This window comes from Heloderma suspectum, chromosome 5 (assembly GCF_057233095.1).
Source record: "Heloderma suspectum isolate Gila_16-S chromosome 5, 16-S_ref, whole genome shotgun sequence".
Taxonomy (NCBI): domain Eukaryota; kingdom Metazoa; phylum Chordata; class Lepidosauria; order Squamata; family Helodermatidae; genus Heloderma; species Heloderma suspectum.
The window spans coordinates 1815080-1822081 of NC_139462.1; positions in this window are offsets into that span (position 1 = coordinate 1815080).

The window sequence follows — 7002 nt, forward strand, 5'->3', positions numbered from 1 at the left end:
AGTTTAGTAGCTGAATTTCAACAAAACCTGTTGCATAATTGGATGGGATAGAAAAATGAGTATCATGATTTAGTAAGTGTAGCCAATGATGCACTTCTTCCATTTGGATCTAGGCATCTTTGTGAGGTGTCTTTTTCAGCTATGACAGCCATTGAAACCAAGTATTGAAATAAACTGAACTTAGAACCAGACCTTTGAATTGCTGTATCATAAAGTGTTAAACCAAGATTTTCAAAAATAATGAAACATCTTCAGTCATCTTGCTCTCACTAAAATTATTATTAATAATAGTATTTTTTTAGTGAGAGCAAAAAGGTTTATATTGTTAATAAATAAAATAAATTACTTTAAAAATATTGTTTATTTCATCTTTATCTCATCATTCTTTAATTTCTATTTTTGTGTATGTTTTATAATATACATATTAGTACAGTAGTACATGTATATAATTTATAAATAAATATACATATATTGGGGGTGCGTGCTCAAAAGATGTTTTACTGCTAGGGGGTCTGGAGACGCCTGCTTTAGATGATGCTGTTAAGCTCCTGGGCGTCTCCTGCACTAAATTACCTTTATTCCAATTTTAAATAGATCAGAGATAATGAGCTATCAAATAATCCTGTTGTGTTCCACTCGAGTTCCTTCCATGAAAAAGAAAAAGCCGCAAGAAGAGGAGCGAGATCAATGAAACATATGGAAGACTCAGGTAAGGGCGAGGAGGAGGGGGAAAGGGGAGGGGGGAAAAGAAGCATGTGTAAACGAAGTCCATTGAGATCCTGCATTTAACAGGGAAGCACAAAGCCCCATTTTAAATGGGGGATTTTAGGCTGGTGTAGAGATGCCCTCCCCCTTCATGGATCACTGCCTTGTTGTGGCGAAGGGGCTTGTGTAACTCAGTGAAGCCATAAGCTATGCCGTGCAGGACCACCCAAGACGGACAGGTCATGGCGGAGAGCTCTGACAAAATGTGGTCCACTGAAGAAGGAAATGGCAACCCACTCCAGTATTCTTGCCAAGAAAAACCCATGGAACGTATCACAAGGCTAAAAGATAGGACGCTGGAAGATGAGCCCCTCAGGTTGGAAGGTGTCCAATATACTACTGGGGAAGAGCAGAGGCACCAGAAAGAGTGAAGCGGCTGGGCCAAAGCCGAAAGGACACTCAGCTGTGGATGTGTCTGGTGGTGAAAAGAAAGTCCGATGCTGTAAAGAACAATATCGTTTAGGAACCTGGAATGTAAGGTCAATGAATCAAGGTAAGAGCAATACGACAATGGAACCCATTGCCTAGGGAGGTGGCGGGCTCTCCCACACTGGAGGCATTCAAGACAAGGCTGGACAGCCATCTGTCGGGAATGCTCTGATTTGGATTCCTGCATTGAGCAGGGGGTTGGACTCGATGGCCTTGTAGGCCCCTTCCAACCCTACTATTCTATGATTCTATGACATCACCTTGCCAACAAAGGTCCGTATAATCAAAGCTATAGTTTTCCCAGTAGTAACGTATGGCTGTGAGAGCTGGACTATAAGGAAGGCTGAGCGCCAAAGAATTGATGCTTTCGAACTGTGGTGCTGGAGAAGACTCTTACGAGTCCCCTGGACTGCAAGGAGGTCAAATCAGTCCATCCTACAGGAAATCAACCCTGAGTGCTCATTGGAAGGATAGATACTGAAGCCGAAGCTCAAGTATTTTGGCCACCTAATGCGAAGAGAAAACTCCCTGGAAAAGACCCTGATGCTGGGAAAGATTGAAGGCAGAAGGGGAAGGGGACAGGAGAGGATGAGATGGCGAGATAGCATCACCGATGCAATGAATATGAACTTGAGCACACTCCAGGAGAGAGCGCAGGACAGGAAGGCCTGGCGTGCTATGGTCCATGGGGTCACGAAGAATCAGACACGACTTAATGACTGAACAACAACAACAAGAGATGCTCTCAGATTTGATTTTCCAACTTGGTCAGAATCCTCCTGTCTGGAGCCTCTCTCCAAATGGATGACGTTAGGTTCTCGGCATATTAAGGCAGATAGAGCCCCTCCCATAATCTAGGCAGTTAGAGATGCATGGTGTATAATGTCACGCCAATTACAGTTTGACCCATTTTCCCATGCCAAATTGACTTTATGGGGAAATCCAGATCTAAGAATAGGAAAGAAAATGTTTCTGTGGCAGATCTGGACAGATAAAATGATCTTTACTGTGAATCAATTATTGGGTATTGATTATGAGTTGCTGCCATTTTCAACTTTGGGAGCTAAATTTGATTTGTTTGCTACAGTGGAATGGCAGTATTTGCAACTGAAACATTTGTTAGTATCTAGATTCAGTCCTGCTGCTACTGCCTCACAGTCTCCTTCGCTATTGGAAACACTTATTGAAGCTGATCAGGTATATCGACCCACGATTCATGCTTATACTTTTTATCAGTGAATAAATATGATACACAGGATCTATAGCAGGAATGGAACAGGGAATTGGAATGTCCTATTTTGTCTAATCAATGGATTGCTGTTTTGGTGTCGTTAACTGATATCTCTATGGACCTCTACTTTCATCTTATTCATCAAAACCTTTTGTTTCGGGACTATCGGACACCACATCATCTCTTTAACAAAGGATTGTCAAACTCAGCTAATTGTTGGAGGTGTAATGCAGTTAATGCTTTTTCTATTCTTCGATGGCCTTGTAGGCCCCTTCCAACCCTACTATTCTACTACTATTCTATGATTCTATTCATGTTTTAGAAATTCCCAATAGTTGCCTCCTTTTGAGAGGAAGTTATCATACAGATAAACTTTGTACTGGAAAGCTCTTTAATATGTACATGTTCTTTTAAACTCTCTACCTGCTTTTTGAAAGGTAACACACGGTCAGCGTAAATGGATCTTTCATGGCCTCTTGGCTGCTAAAAGATGGATACTACGATACTGGAAGGATAAAAGCTCACTGCCTATAATGCAATGGATTGAAGACTTAACAGCACCAGCAACATTTGAAAGAGTGGTATAAAGGCATCACTTGCGAATGGACTTATATTTGGATATCTGGTCTGCTTTTACTGAACTTTATGTGCAATCTATTCTTCCCCCACCCCCGCTGAATGCTGTAATATTTGAAACTGAGGACTTTAGAATATGTTCTTATCTTTTCAAATTTTTGGTTTTGTTATGTTTTTGTTTGTTGGTTTTGTTGAAATCACAATAAAAAATGGATCAAAAAATGTTCTCCCACCCTTTCCCTGGGTTTACCTTTCCACCTCTGTGTGTGTGTGTGTGTGTGTGTGTGTTTCATACATACCCCTAGGCTTGCAGGGAGAAGCAGAACAGAAACTCACCACATCACACCCCTGAGGGGTAGTAGTTCAGGGCAGAGAGTTGGACCTGGGTTCAAATCCCAGTTCAGCCATGAAGCTTGCTGCAGACTAGTGCTCACATTATTGGGGGTGGGGCGCACCCATCCCCTGTATCTTGTGTCAGCCTCCTTAACTATTTTTTTAAGAAGGCTACTGGGGGGGGGGGGTGATTTGTAAAATTGGAGGGGGGAGGAGCTTGCGGGTCTCATTAAGGCCCCCCACCCTTTCGCCATAATTCAGGCAGCAGAAACCCACCTTGCAGGATTCTTCTGAGGCGAAAGTGGCATCACCTCATCTGGGCCACCGGGAGCGCGTTCCAGCAAGGAAGGGCGCCACGTGATCGACGTCGCAGCAGCTGGCCGAGGACAGCAGCAAGGCGCAGCAAGAGGCCACCTGCAGCGACCGGGCCCGACGACGGAGATGCTCCAGCAGAGGGCAGCGCAAGCGCCCCCGCAGGCTCCCCCGGCCGGGACGGGCAGGCTGCGAGGGCGGCTCCCGCCGCCCCTTGCGCCCCGGCCCCTGCCGGGGGCGTCTTCTCGGCGGCTGCTCTCGGCTCCAGCGTGGAAGGGAGGCTGCAGGTCCCACAAGGCGCCACCTGCCCCCCCCCGCCCCGTTTCACATCTGAACGCAGGCCACTGAGCAAGAGCATCTTGAGATCCGGGAGAGGCGCGGTAGGAAGATACTTGCATTTACGACTGCAGTCAGAGGGCAGCCAAAATAATGGGGATGCCACGTTAACTCTGAGAGTCCTACTAATTTCGCCCTATAGAGCGGAGGTGTTGAACCTGAGGGCCAAATTCCATCCTGGAGAAGCGGGGGGGGGGGCACGTTCCAGTCGTGGGTGGGGCTGAAGGCAGAAGAGGCAGAAACACCAACACCAGGGGAATCCGAGCGTGCTGGATGGAGACTCCCCGAGGGGTGGATTTGGCCCCCATGCTGGAGGTTCTGTGCCTAGGGACGTACGGATTTTGTTAAATCCATCCCGTTTCTGTTTCCCAGATTGCCTGGTGTCTTCATTCTGTCATCCACGCATGGCTGGAATCAGATATATATCTTTAGGGATGTACAAGAATTTAGTTCCTGTTTGCAAATGCACATTTGTGCAACCCCCCACCCCCTGGTTACAGTTAAAAACCAGCCTGCAAGTCCATGGTATCGGCACGGTTCAGAAAAAGCCTGTCCAGCTGGGCAGTTGCATAGAAATCCAAATTCATTTGCGGATTTCTCCAGCATCCCAGCCTGTACCCGATACAGAGGAAACACTTGGCTTGTGTGCAGCCAGCTGTTCCTGGAATAGAATGTTACAGACCCTTATCAATGAATCACAGAAGTTGTATTAGAAAGATATAAGAATCATGCACTCACACCAAGGAATAAAGAAACATTAAAAGGTAGTCTTATAAACATCTCCAAGCTAGGTCAATTGCACTCACTAGTAGTGGGGACCTCGGTTTCCTGGATTTCCAGAGGCCAGAAGTGACCCCTCCTGATCTTAACCCTATCTTTTTCTCAGTAAGCCCTTAAAACAGATTAAATCCTAATTTGGTCATGGTATGTGTTTGGACTTCTGTTCGCTTTTTGTTCCTAATTGTCCCAGCCTTTCCCGTGCCCATGTTCTACCTACGTAAGCTGTATGCCCCTTTCCAGATAATACTCGTTTCCACTGAAACCTCCTGAACTCTACCTACATTATTTTTGTATATTCAGCTTTAATCATAGAACCCGGCACCACCCTGTTCTTGTACTTTGCTAGGCATGTCTTTTTTTGCACATTTCCAAGCTCCACCATACTTAAGATTAACAAACTGCTTGACCTAACTTTGCTATGATTATAATATTCTATGAGGACATTGGTAGGTCGTTAGAATCTTAACCCATGTGTGCAAATATATGTGACAATGTATGTTTAATGACGATTCTGCAAATGTATGCCAATTCAATTCTCCCACACTGCCATCAATATATTGGCAAGAACCAGGTTGACATTTCTTTTTCATCAGGCCCAAGGCAGTGGGGGCAGGGGGGCTCCGTCTTCCATCCTCACCTCCTGTCCACAAAAGTCCCAGACACTGATTGATCTCACAGTTATTTATTGATCAGACCTTGTCACAGACAGACATGAAATGGGAGCAGCTGGTGATGGGCACCACTGGCTTTATTAGGCAGATGGGGGGGGTCATTCCCTGCCGCTGTGTAGTTCTCTCCTCCACCCAAACACCCAGATGTCCCATACCCAGAACGCCACAGCAAGCACTGGAGGCTGATCCACTTTTCCACAGCCTCGGAACAAGGAGCGGGGGGAGCAGAAACTGCTGGCACTGCTTAGGAGAAGGGGCCTCCAAGGGGAGACCTGGAAGCAGCCTTGAGCCACAAGCGCCATGTCCAGCCCAACAAGGAGGGGGTGGGCACCAGCGGGAGAGGGAATGGCCAGGGCAGGCAAGGGAGGATTGGGAGAGGGGGGATTAGAGGGGGGCCAGGCTAAAAAGAAAGAAAAAACAGGGGGCAGCAGTGCCCACCACACTCTTCTTAGGACAGAAAGCCCGGTCTCTATGCAAAAGAATAAGCTGACACAAATCTGACATCAGCAACGGCAATATTAAAAAACCAGTGGGGGAGACGTCTACCTCCCAGGACACCCAGTCAATGACTGTAAGGTGGCCATTCTTGAACGAAGGAATTTCAAAGACAGGTACCAATGTGGAATTGCCAAACAACAATTTATCAAGACATTCAACTCCGTCTCCTGTGACTTGAACAAGGACAAAGGTTTCTTATCACACATGCTGCATCTGTTGATCAGTTCCCCAATGCCAGGATGCCGTGTTATTTCCCAACAATTATTTTGTGAATGGCCAGTGTTAATAAGGTAATTATCACCTTCTGTATTTCTGCATTTCAATTCCCTCTGACCTCACAGTTCACAATCCTGCACCACCATGTGCATTAGGGGTGTGCATCAGATTTAGCCCCATCCCCAAATGCTGAGAAATGGGCGCCATTCGTAGCAGGGTTTTATGGGTTACCAGAATCTATGACTGAGTATTGGTGGCGGGAAGAGAGCCTCCACCATTAAGCCTTAGGAGGAGGACAGGAAGAGGCAAGAATGTGGCTTCACAGCGTGGGGTAAAGTGAGGGGATGTATTCAGGAGCACTACAAATCCCACCCCCCTCCACTGCACACTAATTGGAAAGGAGGGGCTAGAGGTGTGTGTGTATGAGTTACACCCTGGTCTGTGAGCTGCTTTTGCAGCGACACAGCCTCAGTGTACGTTCAGTCTGGGAAGGGAGATGATAGTGATGTTTCCTTAACCTGCCTCCCCTGCCCAATCCCCCCCCCCCCCGCACACATACATTCAGTGTTTGAAGGCTGCAACCTGGGATACCAGCTCTGGGTGAGTCCTCCTGGCAGGTGGGGGAGGGAGGGCTGGGGGGTGTTGCAGAGAGCAGGTTCAACAGGCAGCTTCTTACTGCAAGTGCAGAGGCAGCCTTTCCAGCACCCACCAGACACTGGGGTGCTCTGGGGACCAGACTGCAGCTCTCCCTCAGGCCCAGCGGTATTGTCCATGACAGGGGCTAAGGGGCATGCAGTTTCACCCCCCAGGATCTGGAGGGGGTTCATGTGTGATTGTGGCTCTGGTTTCCCAGGG